The sequence below is a fragment of the Triturus cristatus genome, chromosome 1_2 (genome assembly GCF_964204655.1).
Source record: "Triturus cristatus chromosome 1_2, aTriCri1.1, whole genome shotgun sequence".
Taxonomy (NCBI): Eukaryota; Metazoa; Chordata; class Amphibia; order Caudata; family Salamandridae; genus Triturus; species Triturus cristatus.
Genome location: NC_140580.1, coordinates 787,062,783 through 787,078,902, shown reverse-complemented (window position 1 = coordinate 787,078,902; position 16,120 = coordinate 787,062,783). Strand labels below are relative to the sequence as shown.

Sequence of the window (16,120 nt, the reverse complement as noted above, 5' to 3'; positions counted from 1 at the left end):
TCTGTATTTGCTCCCATTACTTCTTGCCTGATAATATCAGAATCCTTTTTGAAGTCTTCTGCATCCTCAATAAGGATTTCTGATGCTTAGGATCCTGCTCTGGCAACAATTCCCCCATATGGCACCCTCGGCAGGAATCCCGAATCGGATCTCCGTTGTCAAAATCTGACATTAGCAAGAAAAGAAAGTGGTTCCTGGGGGACGTAACAAGAAGCCTTTAGGCATCACCAGGTCCAGTTAGCCAGATGGACTAAAGGAAGTGGCTGGTAGTGCCTAAACAGACCGAGGAGAAGGTGTTCTGGCAAGCGCCACGCTCTGAAACCATTAGGGAAGTATGTCTGAGTGGGTAATTCACAGCTCTGTTAAGTTTGTGACTGTAGGTTTGAATTTACAGTTTCAACTGTAAGGCGGACAGAGTGCCTTTTAATTGACTGCATTTAGAGTAATGGGCATTTAAGAGGTCTTTAAAACCGATTTACGTGTGATTGACCTTTTTCTGCATTGTTGGGCGACAAAAAAGTATCTGGTATGGAGTGGTGAAAACGAAACTCCAGTGTTCCACAAAACTAACTTCTCTACCTTGTAACTCCTAACGAACAGAGCTATATGCCTCATTTCACCTTGCCAGATATATACTGCTCTCATCCTACAGTTGTTTCTTACTTCAACTGGTGTTTTACATAATGCCGTGGCAATGCTTAAAATGCCAGAGTGCGTGGATAGCTCCAAGAATGCAGACCTTATCAGGAATGGCAGCCATTGACCTCGGGGTACACTACACATTGAAAACAAAAAAAAAATGCTCTTTAAAACATTAAATACAATTTTCCTGTGGTGCTTATAACAAGGTAATGTTTGTGCATATCTGAAAAATAATGTAGGATTATTTTCAAATCCAGCAATAACTGTGATGATCTCTACATCCTCAAAACATGCTTCAGGTGCAGAGTAATGTAAATGCTTGTCTGAATTATACGGTCATTTTTATTTCGGTTAAGGGAAAACGAAAGGAGACTGAATAGTGAAACTCTAGTCAGGACAGGCTCAACCATTACTAAAGGTGCTTGAGCAGCGCATGGGATTTGCAAAAGAGTGCTTTCCAGATGCAGTTAGCATTGTCAGGAGATAATTAACCCCTTCGCTGCAGCGGACATTCCGCTGCAGCGCTGGGGGGGGCAGGGGGGCAGCGCGGTGGGCCTGTGCTCATGACGGAGCCGCTCCGTCATGAGCCACAGTTGAGCTGTGCTCATGACGGAACGGTTCCGTCATGACTCCGCCCATTTGCGTTGTCGCCCCGCACAGGCGGGGAAACAGCGCCGCGCAGGCGGAGCGGCCGCCGACAGGATTGTCATGACGGAACCGTTCCGTCATGAGCACACGCCAACCGTGGCTCATGACGGAACGGTTCCGTCATGAGCAGGGAAGGGGTTAATGCCCGATATCCCTCAGTTTCAGTCTCTGGGATGATTGTATGTCGTAAGCTATACAGAGCAAACAAATAGGGATGTAAGGCCGGTAAGATGGCTCTCTAGATTACTGCAACTGCCGTGTACCCTGAATGTCAATCTTTTGAATTCCGGTGGGCCATTTCAGTGTTTCATAAATAAAACAAATATTATTTGTTATTGCTAACATTCAGACAGTTGACCTAGGAATGCATTCCGCCGTTACTTACCATTGGCGTTGTTGTTTGTAACTCACATTTTCTGGCCTTCTATTTGCTGGCTTTATTTGCTTTAGGTGGTCTATCTTGAGTTTGTCCCTCCCATTGCCCAAATCTTGTTTGCTGTATTCTTCAACGAACTCACTTTCTACAAACAGGCATTTCAATTTTGTTCTTATCTTGTCACATTTGCTGTGTATTCAAAGACAGAGGTCAAATGTCAGGCTGTGTCTTCCAGGGAGCTTGGTGTTTATCTTTCTCCAACTTCAACCTGAGAGGATTTATGTGTCAATAGAGCTGGCTAGTGGGAGTCTGCTTGAGGAAGGCTGTACAGATGTTATTTGTTTTGTTTTCTAGCACACAACAACATGTAAATGAACTGTGCTGACGATCAAATTAAATACATTAGGTGATGACATTTCCACACATTGTTTGTGCGATGTATACTTTTATCAGTAAAACTGCATGTGAGTGCAACTGTCATTTCAATTGAATATTTTTGTCTGTAATGGAAGTATGTTACCATACCATGCATACTCCGTTACACCACTCCACTCCACCCCTCGCTTCTCCACCCTTCGCCACTGCACTCTTCTCTGCAGCACTCCACTCTACTGTACTCTACTCTATGCCAATGCACTCTACCCCCCACTACTCTACCAGGCACCACTGCTTTCTTCGCCACACCACTCTGTGCCACCCTACTCTGCAGCACTTCACTCTATGCCACTGCACTCTTCTCCAATGCACTCTCCACCAATCTACTCTGCACCAATCACTCTATGCCACTCTATTCTACTTTGCGTCAGTGTACTCTGTGCCACTGCTCTCTGCACCACTCAACCCCGTGACTCTTCACTCTACACCAGTGGACTCCACGCCACTCTACTATACGCCACTGCACTCTGACCATATACTCTGCAATACTGAACTCTCTGCCACTCTACTCTATGCACCTCTACGCCACTGAACTCTATAACACTGAATCTACTCTTCACCACTGCACTCTGCGCCGCTTCACTCTACTTTGAAACAATCTACTCTGCCACTGCAGTCTATGCTACTCTATTGCACTCTGCAAAATTGCGCTCTACCCCAATGCACTGTGCAACAATGCACTCTATGCCACATCTTTATACCACTATCCTGCACCACGCCACTCTGTGCCACTTTACTCTGAAACAATCTGTTTTGTGCCACTGTACTCTATGCTACTCCACTTTACACCACTCTACTCCATTGTGCGCCACTCCAATCAGCGATGCACTGCTCTACTCCACTCTGCGCTACTTCTCTGTCACTGCACTCTACCATGCACCACTATACTGTACCCTGCACCACTCTACTCTGAAGCAATTTACTCTGCTTCACTGCACTCTATGCCAGTCTGCGCCACTGCACTCTACACCACTCTACGCTAATCAACTCTACTCTGAACCACTGCACTCTACACTAATTCAGTCTACACCACCTTAATCCAAACCAATGCACCCTACACCACTGTACCTATGCAAACTATTTTAACCACTGCACTATTCTTTACAACATTCTATTGTGCCACTGCACTCTACGCCATTGCATGCTACTTCACTCTACATCATTGCGCTCTTTCACTGAACTCTACACCACTCTATTCTACTTTGCACCATTGTTCTCTACATCACTGCTCTCTGCACCACTCTACGCAACTGCACTCTATGCCACTTCCGCTCTCTACGCCACTGCACTCTATGCCACTCTACTGCACCCTACACATCCCGCACCACTCTACTCAATGCCAATGCACTACTCTTATGTTACTGCACTCTACCCTGCTTCACTCCACTCTACACTGCACCAAACCAAACCGCTCTATACCATTTCACTCTACATCACTCTACTCTGCTACACTGCTCTCTACGCCACACTACTCTGCATTGCTTCACTCTACGCCACTCTACTCTACACTAATCCACTCTAATCCACTCTAATCTACTTTTCACCCTGCTCTCTAGGACATTCTACACCACTGCACTCTACGCCGCTTCACACTACTCTGAAACAATCTACTCTATGCCACTGCAGTCTACGCCACTCTATGCCACTCTTCACCAATCTACTCTTCGCTTCACTGACCCTGCACTCTATGCCACTCTACACCGTTGCACTCTGTCACTTTACTGTGCACTACTCTACGCCATTGCACTCTATGCCACACAATACCACTACACTATACTCTTTAGCACTGCGCACTCTGCCACTCTATTTTATGACACTCTACTCTGCGCCACATTACACTATGCCACCACACTCTACTCTACACCACTCGCTGCCACTGTATGCCAATGCACTCCACACCACTCTAATCTACTGGGCACCAGTCTAGGCCACTCCACTCTGTTCCATTCCACAGCATTCCACTTTGCAACACCCCACATCACTCAACTCTGCAACACTGCACTCTACACCAATGCACCCTATGCCACTATTCTACCATTGACTCAAAACCAATATACTCTGCCACTGAACTCTACGCCAATCTACTCTGCATTGCTGTACTTTATGCAACTTTACTCTAGGCCACTCTACTGTACTCCTAATCTTAACCGAAACGTGGCTGATACCTCCCCACACCTCTTGGATATCCTGGTTCCACCGTACTAGGGCATTATCAGATTGGCTGCATCTGTAAGAGTTGGGGGTGGCATAGCATGCATCTTTTCTCCTTGCTTACCTTGAAACATGCACACACTGCTCCTATACCCTCCTGTGAATACCTAGGTATAGCTATTTGGAACAAGATTGTGTGCAAACTCCACTTGACTAGCTTTCAATAAACAAATAATGGAAACCATCTCCTCTAATTCGGAACAACACACCAACCAGATCTTCCTTGGGGATTTCACCATTCATTGGAATGACTCGCATGACCCTGTACTGAACACCTTCAAGGTCTTTATCTCTGACCTTGCCCTTACCCAGTCATGTAATTACACAACACCCTTGATCTCATTTTCGCCAAGTATAATATCCTACAGCTGGACTCCGTACCCCCTTGTGATTGGTCAGATCATTACCTAATCTCCTTCCTCATCCTGTAAAATGTCCTGATTAGACAGGGCCACCTTCTTTAACCCAGACCATGGGCTAGAGACTTGAGCAATAATAATCTAACAAAGCTAACATCTATCAGCAACAACCTCCTACCTCCACTTACTAACATGACAAATGATTTTACTGAACATCCCGATCAATCCATGTCACAAGTGAGATCCCCTCATATTGGTTATTCAGCAAAAAATAACGCTACTTAGAATGCCTTCAAACTTCAAGATGAAGCCGTAATACTCAAAACAGTATCAATAAAACCCTCCAACCAGTTTCATGAGCTTGGAGGACAGAGGATCATTAAAGAGCTTAGACCTTGCTTTCTCCCTCTTTGTTCTAAGATTGTCAATGCATTTCTCACTCAGGGCTTGATTTCTGATTGACTAAAGATAGTAAAGGTTACTCCTAAGCCAAAAAACAAACATGTACCTGTTGGACCTCACCAGCTTCGGTCCAGTTATTACCAATATCTCATCACTAGCAAAGTTACTTGAGAAATGTGTATATCTGCAAACACATTGAGCAGTTTCATCTCCTTGACCATTGCTAATCCAGATTCAGAACTGGACATAACACATTGTAGATTATTCCTTGAGACCGCTTGATCAAAACAAACCTTGCCTACCTATTCTTCTTGATCTCTCATCAGCGTTCGATACGGTCAAACATGACAACATGATTAACCTTCTGAAGAAAAGAATGGGGCTATCGGGTGCCGTTCTGAACTAGTTTGATTCTATGAGCTCTGTTATGTAGGAACGAAGCAAAGTCAGTCAAACCCTTTCTGACATTACTCCAGTCTTGATTGGAGTGCCTCAAGAATCCACGCTCTCTCACCCAAGTTATTCAACTTGTACATGGAACCTCTATCTGAAATTCTGAAGCACTAATATTCAGTCCCACATGTACACTGACCATACACAATTGTACTTGGAAATTTCCTCACCCAAACCATCTCCTCTAATTCGGAACAACACACCAACCAGATCTTCCTTGGGGATTTCACCATTCATTGGAATGACTCGCATGACCCTGTACTGAACACCTTCAAGGTCTTTATCTCTGACCTTGCCCTTACCCAGTCATGTAATTACACAACACCCTTGATCTCATTTTCGCCAAGTATAATATCCTACAGCTGGACTCCGTACCCCCTTGTGATTGGTCAGATCATTACCTAATCTCCTTCCTCATCCTGTAAAATGTCCTGATTAGACAGGGCCACCTTCTTTAACCCAGACCATGGGCTAGAGACTTGAGCAATAATAATCTAACAAAGCTAACATCTATCAGCAACAACCTCCTACCTCCACTTACTAACATGACAAATGATTTTACTGAACATCCCGATCAATCCATGTCACAAGTGAGATCCCCTCATATTGGTTATTCAGCAAAAAATAACGCTACTTAGAATGCCTTCAAACTTCAAGATGAAGCCGTAATACTCAAAACAGTATCAATAAAACCCTCCAACCAGTTTCATGAGCTTGGAGGACAGAGGATCATTAAAGAGCTTAGACCTTGCTTTCTCCCTCTTTGTTCTAAGATTGTCAATGCATTTCTCACTCAGGGCTTGATTTCTGATTGACTAAAGATAGTAAAGGTTACTCCTAAGCCAAAAAACAAACATGTACCTGTTGGACCTCACCAGCTTCGGTCCAGTTATTACCAATATCTCATCACTAGCAAAGTTACTTGAGAAATGTGTATATCTGCAAACACATTGAGCAGTTTCATCTCCTTGACCATTGCTAATCCAGATTCAGAACTGGACATAACACATTGTAGATTATTCCTTGAGACCGCTTGATCAAAACAAACCTTGCCTACCTATTCTTCTTGATCTCTCATCAGCGTTCGATACGGTCAAACATGACAACATGATTAACCTTCTGAAGAAAAGAATGGGGCTATCGGGTGCCGTTCTGAACTAGTTTGATTCTATGAGCTCTGTTATGTAGGAACGAAGCAAAGTCAGTCAAACCCTTTCTGACATTACTCCAGTCTTGATTGGAGTGCCTCAAGAATCCACGCTCTCTCACCCAAGTTATTCAACTTGTACATGGAACCTCTATCTGAAATTCTGAAGCACTAATATTCAGTCCCACATGTACACTGACCATACACAATTGTACTTGGAAATTTCCTCACCCAAAGATATCATAACCCTCAACTGTACCCTGCTGAAAACCCAACCGTGGTTCACCCGTAATCACCTAATGCTCAACACACTCAAAACGGAATTCCTCTTGATCGCCCCCCACGATCACTCCGCCCCCATAGAAGAAAGGGTTGTTGTTTCTTAAGAAGTGCTAACTCCGTACGGTTGAAACCACAGAAGTTCAACAAAAAGAAAACGTACAACCGCTACTTCACCGTTCTAGCTCCAAGAATATGGAACGCACTGCCTTCTAACCCCTCTGCTACGTCCTTCAAAAAAGAAGTTAAAATGCTTCTGTTGAATAGATTCCTTGAATAGTGAAAACCTCTGAATCTTGAATATACCAGGCCGATCGTTATTTCATATTCTGTACTTACTGTTATATTGTATTCTATTACTGCTGCCTTCTTATTCCTTCCTTCATTTTTCCCTTTTATCTTATGTTGTACCTGCTTTATGTGCAGCATGCTGATACCATGATGAGTCAGGTTTGCGCTTTAGAAAACTTGTCAAATAACTCCACTCTACCATACTCCGCTCCATGATACCCCACTCTGATGCTCTACTCCATTAAACTCTTCTACACTGACAGTCTATTTCACTCTGTGCCACTTGACTCTACAGCACTCTATTCCACTCTATGACATTCTACAACACTACACGCAAATCCCACTAGGCAGCTCCATGCCACTTTATGCCACTCTATTCTATGTTCACTACTCCACTCTATGACCATCTGCTCTGCTGCACACCACTCTACCCTACAACATCTACTCCACTTTAAGCAACACTCTCTACGCCACTCCTCTCTGATCTCAACCACTCCAACACACTGTCACTCAACTCTACTCAACTCCTCTGACACTGTGCTTTAATCTACGCCACTCAACTCTACGCCCTTTCACTTTACGACACTGTACTGCCTCAATGACATTCCACAACACTGTACCCTACTCCATGCCACTCTACTCCTCTAAACTCTAGTGTACTCCATTCGACGCCTCTCTGTGCCACTCCATAACACTCCACTCTGTGACATCACTCCATGCCTCTCTATACCATTTCAAAACACTCCACAACACCATTCTCCTTTACCCTGCTAACCTTTAACCATGCTGAACAGCAGCCACTCTGGTGTACAACAGTGCAAAAACATATTGGCAAAGGCAATGGCTCTTGCATAGGGGAGACCATTTGCCAACGCTTGTTTTTCTATTATGTCCCCTCTCCAACCCCCAATGTTGGACCCTACAACTTAAGAATCATTGATGCTGATGTTTTAAATGTTACTTCTGAGATGTTACTTTAATTCACCTGCCAGCGTTATGCTCTTTACAGAGCTCCACTGCTTCACGAAGCAAGTTCCATGCTGAACAAATGCTGGTAATGAAATAGTAAATGCAAATCAACACCTACAGAAGACTTACTTTGTATGTACTGAAACATAAAATGCAAATGTATTTTTGTTGAAATGAAGTTCTGCACATAAGAAAAAGGAACATTAGTTAAATTCAAGATCATGCACAAAAAAGCAGTTGGAAAAAAAAGGAAAAACATAGGACTTCTTTTCAAAATTAGTGCACAGGGCAGAGGTAACGAAGGCTGCTTATCACTTTAGTTATAGGACACGCAGGTGGTTGTAATGATTATTTATGGCTCAATGAACCATAAATGTGGAGACAGTTGTATGGAAGTAGGGCAGTTGTCACTTTCTATATGTCACAATACTGTTTATATTCCAAACGTATTCCTATAGATAGAAGTACTTAACCTACTAGGGATGTCTGGGGAGCATCATGGAAAACAATAGTGGTTTAACAGAAACCTATTAAAGAATCTCCAGGTCCGAACAAGTCAAAGTAATCCAATTCAGAAATTTGATAAAATCAATGAATGCACCACTTGACTTTCAATAGTCTGAGGACACACAAAGTTTCAATTTATCGGGCAATCACTGATTAGCATTTCCATAACTGTTGCACCATCACACTGAATATGAGGAAATGCATTACTTGTTTCCTATGCTGATGAATTAGTGTGCAGGTTTAGTCCAGGCTCATCGGGAGCGAGCAAATAATCTTGTTCTATGGCTCGGCTCACATTCAAGGACAACTACAGGGGCTACTTTAGGCACCTTCTTGGCACACATTATAGAAGTTTTTCAATGTTGCGAATCTATGGGCCTTATCCTCTTTAAAGGTATGTGACAAGTCTATGACTGCGACTATTGCATGGGTATGTTACGTCTCCAAATGGCTTGTGAAACTGCCGGTAAAAATATCTAAGAATTTTTAATATGATTACTTTCAATTATATTCACCGGACATCCATCCCAATGAAGGGATAGGGATCCTTCGGTATGTATAGTTGATTTCTGACCTTTGTGACATAACCCTCAGGCTTAATTAAAGTTTAAATTACAGGCCTGTGTGTGGGGTGAGTGTGATTATAACTGCTGTCCATCTTTTACCATCCGATAAACTATCCAGAGAAGAAGGTCTAAATGTCAAATTTTATAATGCTTTTCTTTCCATTCTTACTCAAAAAATATTTTGGCAGATGAACAAATTTTTGCTACATGAGAAATTCGGCCATCGTGGAATAACATTAATAGAGTCTACTTTCTGAAGAAGCAGAAGCTACCCAGTGGATGTGGCGCATAGCGCCCTATTTCAATTCTTAATACTGATGTCCATGTATTCTCTAAAATATTGTCTGTATGTCTGGCCCAAAACTTTTACAGTTTAGTATTGGTCTGCTAGCATGGATTTGGAACTGTGCAGAGAAATAACCTTGCTTAGAAATCTTGACATAATGCTACTCGACTGTGCTCGAGCACAACGTCAAGAGGTTTTGATTAAGTCTGGGCGGTGAACTCCGCTCCACTATTGGAGTTTGCAGAGTTTTTTTTCCTCGCTCGCGCTCGTCAACGTCAAGTGCACGAGCGAGGAAAATACACCTTCCGGCGAGATTTCTCAACGCGGGCGGTCAGATTTCTTATTGCGTGTGATCTCGTATGCTCGTGACCGCTCGCGTTGAGAAACCGTCCGTTCGCGTTGAGAAAGCTGCCGCTCGAGTAAAAATCTACTGGAGCGGCAGAAAAGAAGCAGCGCCCACTTGCACTTTGCATGGTGCCGTTAGCAATGATTGCACAGTGTGGACAAGCACCTGGCACTGAAAATCAACGGCATTTATCAAATGTGACTGCTCTCGAGGGCTAAAAAATACAGTTTAAAAAGAAGAGGACAGTCCTGATATATGTAAGGCATGTAAATTGTGAACATATGCCATTCGGAATGATTGTTACTGTCTCTTGTTTCTTTACTTGAACTGCACTAAAAAGATATATACTTTTTTTTTTTTAACTAAAAAAAACAAGAATGTGACTGCTCTCCATTATTCTCGACCTATTTACCCTCATATTCACACAAGTCACTCAGATGTTGTTGCTATTTACACTCCAGCCCATCACTGGGCTTTCCTGCAGGATATACAAGTACAAATATTATCTTTGTCACTATCCCTGCTTTTTTACTCCGTAAGTCAAGGACCCATGGGTTAGGTAATATCCTGGAGTGACCCCAACAAAAAATGTGTCTGAGGGTCACTATTTATCCCCATGGTGGGGAAATGGTTTGTTTCACATATGATGCCCTCTTTAATCCTTGAATCAGGATATTCCACATTTGTAAAGGAGGGCTTGCCTGCCTTTGTAGTCTGTGGGTCTGTGTAATTTCACAACAGTGATAATACTCCCAAATTACTTCATGTGATGACTCTGCTTTTTTGTTTTTTTTGTTTAAGCCTTCGGAATTCACAAAGTTTGACTCTGTCGTTTAGTACTTGTATGGGATGTTGTAATGTGTTTATGGGGTACTTGGGTGTCTCTCATTCTAGTCTTTATTATGGGGCAGCTAAGTTAAAGGTGAACATAGGCTATAGTTAGAGATCTGGGAATATAAGAACATCTGCCTTCTCCCAATTGGTGAGTCTGTTGGTAGAGCAGCAGGCGCTAAAACCTTTTGAAGAATTACTGTTGAAGTCTTTCCAAAACTATTGTTTGTTTGTTCCTTTGGATATGCGATTTTTATATTCAAAGACCAAATAAAATCTTGGAATGGATATTAGCCAACCCAATTCTATCCATCATCTCCTTGTGTTTGCTTTGTTTGCCCTAAGTGGGCAAGGTGTGCCCAGACGTGGGTCCCTTGCTCACTTTGCCACTGGATTCAAGCAAGCCTGGCTGGTGATGGGTGTCACCCCTAAACCGGTCCTTGGATGCTTGTTTCCGGTCCAGGGAAGACCTGGCTTGCTAGATCGGTCTGGACTGTTACCATGAGGAACAGGGTCTGATTTGCATATTTGTTGGTCTGAACTGGGGTGGCGAGGTGAGCTAAAGAACGATGAGTGTCTGAAAAGTTTCAGCGCTCCGTCCATCAGCTCCATGTATTAACTTGTTAAAAGTGGCATTTTAAAAATTGTAATTTAAAATCCGACTTCATAAGAGAGGATTTTTCATTACAATTCCAAAGACACCAAACGTAAAATGGTTACCTGCTCCCATTTGGAAGTTAGTCTATTAAATGTAATAAGGTAGCTCCACATTTATCCTATTGGAGAGGTAGGCCTTGCAGTGATAAAACGAATTTGTGAGTTTTTTACTACCAAGACATGTAAAATGTAAAATTACATGTCCTACTTTTTAAATACATTGCACCCTGCCCTGTGTTCTGTTTAGGTCCTAATCTAGGGGTGACTTGTATGCATTAAAAAGGAAGGTTTGGGCCTGGCAAAAAGGTTATTTTGCCAGGTTGAAATGGCAGTTTAATGCTCCACATGCAGGCTGCAATGGCAAGTCTGACACATGTTCAAAGGGCTACTTAAATGAGGGGGGCACAATAAGTGCTGCAGGTCCACTTGTAGCATTTAATTTACTTTACAGGACCTGGGTACATTTAGTACCACTTTACTAGGAACTTATAAGTAAATAAAATATGCCATTTGGGGATAAGCCGGTGTTACCATGTTTTAAGGATTGAGTACATGCACTTTAGCATGCACTCAGAAGAGATGCGGCAAAGGCAGCACGTGACGCAGCAAGGGGGGGTGGGTGGAAGCAAAGAATCAGGAGTGGTTGGGAGGAGGTTACGGACTAACGTCTGTATCCTGCCATACCATTTCTTTGTGGGTTTTTTCTTTCTTCTTTTCTCTCAAACTTTCTTATAGAGCAAAGGGGGGGGGGTGTACAGAAAAAAAAACAATCACACCACAGGCATAATAGAGAAATATATTGAAGTAAGGCGGCATTATCTTTTTTCCTTCTCTTGACCCTTAGAAGGGAATGAGGAATTTTATCCCAGCTTAAAGGGCACGGGAAAGAATCCTGACATTTCTTGGGCTATTCTAGACCACCAAGAAATACGTTGGGGAGAGGGGATATTCCAAAGGAAACTCCTACTTCCATAGAAAGTACTCACTCAAAATATATATATATATATTTTTATTTGGGGGGGGGGGCTCTTTCGCTCATTTGTTCTGTTTGGCATTTTTTTTTTTTTTTTTATTCCACCCAGGTGTGGTGAAGGTGTCTGTCCTACCCTTCGTGGGGAGACATGCATACCACCGTCTCTTCTCTTCTCTTCTCCTCTAAGGGGTCGATTCCGATCTCGCTCGGAAGGGCTCATCCGGTGGGAAAAAGGTACGAGACGGACGCGTGTTTCACGACCGACTCGGACACCTGTACCAGCGAGCAAGTACAATGCGAGTGTATGCGTGTGTTCCGACCAAACCGTTTCCGGATCTGAGCCGCTCCAACTGACTCGTACGGACACGATTTGCACCGCGCAATGGAGGCGTTTCACGACTGAGCGAGTACGATGTACGCGTCGGACAGCCGGATCGAGCCGAAGTTTCCGGCTCGCAAAACGTCCGGGAAGCTGCCTTTGGGGTGTCCGTGTCGGACCCCCATCACACGCAGCCTTACGACTTACGAGCAGATTTCCAGCTTATTCCCGAAGGCCATGAATCTCACTAAAATCCCCTATAGGTTTTTCATCCACTCCAGGACAAGGGTGGCGGCTTCAAAAGCTTTTATTTGTGTATTTTAGAAAAGGTAGTTGAGCTCCTCCACAAGCCAGGACAGGTCGCATGTTGCATCCCACCCGCTCTCCCATCCTTAGTTGACCCTCTATGACTTTGGCCAGAAACGGCATTAGGCTGCACCCTCTCTCCAGGATACCAGAGTCACTGATTTGATCAAAGCCCTGCCCCCTTCAGAATCTACTCAAACAGTAAGCAACATTTTGAGGCTGGTGGGTCAGAACTTATAGTCTGTGATTCGATAAGGTCGTCTATAATTAACAAAATTAATCTTGGCTTTTTTTCATTCCCTCGTGTGGCTGTTTGTCAGAAACTCCTCATTGTGGTTATTAGCTACTTGTAATTTTTTTAATATCTGTTTGCTATTTTATATTTCTTGAACAGCTCACTGCAACATTTCAATAATTCAAATATCAATAAAAAAGGACACCTCCATCCATTATACGCACCCTGCTTTCTGCATAAACTTTACCTGCCTGTTTTTATTCGGCTGGTTGACTGAATGCCTTTGAAACTTTTTCCTCCATGTACATCTAGTCCATTCACTACCCGCCTTTCCATTAAAGTTCATATTTCGTTCCCCCTTCTCCCTCTATACTTTGCATTTTTTCTTCACCTCCATTTAATACTGAACACTGCATCAAGCAGAAAATTACCATGTGCAACAAAAAGTTTTATGCGTGACTGACTGTGTGTTAGGCTTGCCAACCAAACCAGTAGGGTGAAAACGTTCCACTACTGAAGAAATTCAAACTAGTTAGTAGGTTTGGAAATGGCGCTAGCTAATAAGTCATTCTCTTATCACTAGACGTGTTTTGAGCGCCGTACATTGAGTTCTCTTTTCAGGCATCACGGCTATTATATCCCATTGGAGTGCCGGCACAGTTGGCAGTCAAAATTAGAACTTCAGGAAATACCCTCGGCTGGAATGGCGGTGGTGTGGCTGAGGATTTGAATAGTAAGGTCGTGCGTGGGTGGTGACCTACAGCCTGCTGTGCAGCAGGAAATTACCTACAGTGCGGAATCTCGCCCCCAAAGATTAGTGGTTTTATTGTACCTCGTTTAAATTCTGATACATAATGCAATCTTTACATTCCGAAAATTCCAAATTTGAGTGTGTTATGCTGAAATGGCACATTGCCCTCTGCCCTTTTATTCAGATGTATTTAAAGTATGATGCACGCAGGCAAATAAATAACTATTTTCTCCCTACAACATAAACTGTTAATGAGGCGACTGTCAAACAGATCACTGTGCATTTTCGTTCCATCTCCTCTGAAGGGTAAAAACTTTAAGGGTTAACTCCGTGCTCAGGGATTCTCCACTTATAAAGTGTTCCTGAAAGCCATACATATATTCTAGGTGCAATTTAGCAGGTGCCCACTAAAACCCCATGCCCTCCCAAGATAATTTACCCAAATATTCACTGACCTTTCTTTGGATTGTAACACTGCAAGAGAAGAAGCTCTAGTGTAGCCTTAGTTCCTGTGTTCGAGATCGATGACAAGTAGTTAGCGGCATACATGATTCCAATTGTAAGCCGAATTACTTTCCATCGGGTTAATACATTCATGTCCTTTACTCAGTGAGACTTTAAATCTACCCCTTCTTCCGATGAATATCCTCACTAGCTTCAACTGGGACTGGCTTTTGATATCTCGTCAGCGACTTGTCTTCAGGTTACACTGTATATGGAGCTTGTCAGACTTAGTTAAGGGGCCAAAGGGCATACTGAGGTTAGTGGGCCCCAAACGTTGTTGTTGTGGTCGTTTGTCTCTGATGCTCATTTTACTACGGATCTGCAAATTGGAAAAAGTACACCCTTTACGCACCTGACTGTTGGGGTAGGGAGGCACTACAGTTAAAGGCTTCCCCAGGAGGTATTATGAAGGGCAAGAACACCGTACTCAACCAACAGACACAGTGTAATGACTAGCTTATCTTTTAGTTATAACAAAATACTTTAATCTCTCAGCAAAACATAATTCAACACACCACTATTGGTTTTTCAATTCTGTAGGATTGTAATCCTGGTTGCGGTCTTCATTGAGGCATTGCAACTCTTCGGTACGCTACCCTGCTACCAGAATTTCCTCGTTTGTGCAACTCCCAGTGTAACAATGGATAAGACACTGATTAGGCACAGTGTGGAGAGTAGCAGACAATCTATTCACTCAGTTGCTCAAGAGCACCTGAGTGAATAGATCGTCTGCTACTCTACACACTATGCTGCTGGCACAACAGCCAAGTAATAAGATATTGCTGTGAGGAAAATAATTATACCAGGCACTCCAATACAATAGGCACAACAGCTGTTACACGAAACCTGTGATGTTGGACGCAAGGGGGTGACGCCAGGAGAGCTCGTAACTGCATCAACCTATGATATGCGTCTCCAGACTTAAAACAACTGTTAGCAAATGAATCGCCCTGACAAAGTTCTTTCTAAAAAGAACGAAACGCATTGGCTGCCCGGTGCTTTGTCGCAAATACAAAAGAAGAATAAAGAAACTTGAACATTGTTAATTACTCGATGGACATTCATAAATTACTGTTTTTTTAATACTTGAATTGGGAGGTGCAACCTACAGTGGGTAAAAGTTTACATTGATCATTTGGATCGCCCCTTGGGAACGGCAGGGGCAGTGGTGTTGCACACCGTGAGAGCAAAAGGCTCGATTATCGGCTTTACTTGAGGAGGGAAGGCAAAAAGTGTGCTTTCACACGCCTAGAGGGAGGTGCGTCACACACACTTTTTTAGTGTGTGTTGGGTTGTGCTGTTTCCGGTTTGGTTTTATACTGATTAGGCACAGGTTCAGTTTACTCAAAATACCTCAAATTTTACATGTGCACGAGAGTTCAGTTTGCTTGCCCAAATTAAAGTTCCCTACTTAAGTCTTTTACGTTCATATCGCAGAATTAGTCTGCTTCCTCAGTCTCTTGTTCCACTCACAATTTAGGTTGTATAGTTACTCACGTTGGTGTAGAAGTAGCTCTGGATTTTTGCAGCTGTCCTGATTCGGCGGTGGAGGCTCTTGTGTTACGTGGACTAAGGCAGCAACCTCATACAGAACTTAACTATTGGCGAGATGAGCGTGACAGGCTCG

General features: G+C 43.2%; 1 protein-coding gene across 3 annotated transcripts in view; it reads left to right on the top strand.

The window, feature by feature from the left end:
- WRAP73 (WD repeat containing, antisense to TP73) overlaps nt 1-16,120 on the top strand; it is a 486,503-nt gene that overhangs the window by 22,647 nt on the left and 447,736 nt on the right. The window lies entirely within an intron of this gene.